Below are 429 nucleotides of genomic sequence, written 5' to 3' on the forward strand. Positions count from 1 at the left end.
TTTTTATTTTTTTAGGTTCAAAAATTATGTATACAATATTTTATTAAAAATAACATAAGATAGGGAAGCTGATGTAATATTAATAAATGCTAAAAGCCATTCGCTTTAATTTAGCATTGTTTTAAAAATAACAAGTTCAAGGGCACCAGGGTGGCTCAGTCGGTTAAGCATCCAACTTCAGTTCAGGTCCTGATCTAGCGGTCCATGAGTCAAGCTCCATGTCGGGCTCTGTGCTGTCATGGCATCTCACAGCCTGGAGCTGGCTTCAGAATCCATGTTGTGTTCTCTCTCGCCCTCCCCTGCTTATCCTCTATTTGTCTCTCTCTCTAAAAACAAAAAAAAAAAAAGGGAAGAGCTGGAGATTTCTGTAATCCACCAGCAGCCTGGTGACATGATGGATGGGGAGATGCTCAATTAGAGCCAGGAGGC

This window comes from Suricata suricatta, chromosome 5 (assembly GCF_006229205.1).
Source record: "Suricata suricatta isolate VVHF042 chromosome 5, meerkat_22Aug2017_6uvM2_HiC, whole genome shotgun sequence".
NCBI lineage: Eukaryota > Metazoa > Chordata > Mammalia > Carnivora > Herpestidae > Suricata > Suricata suricatta.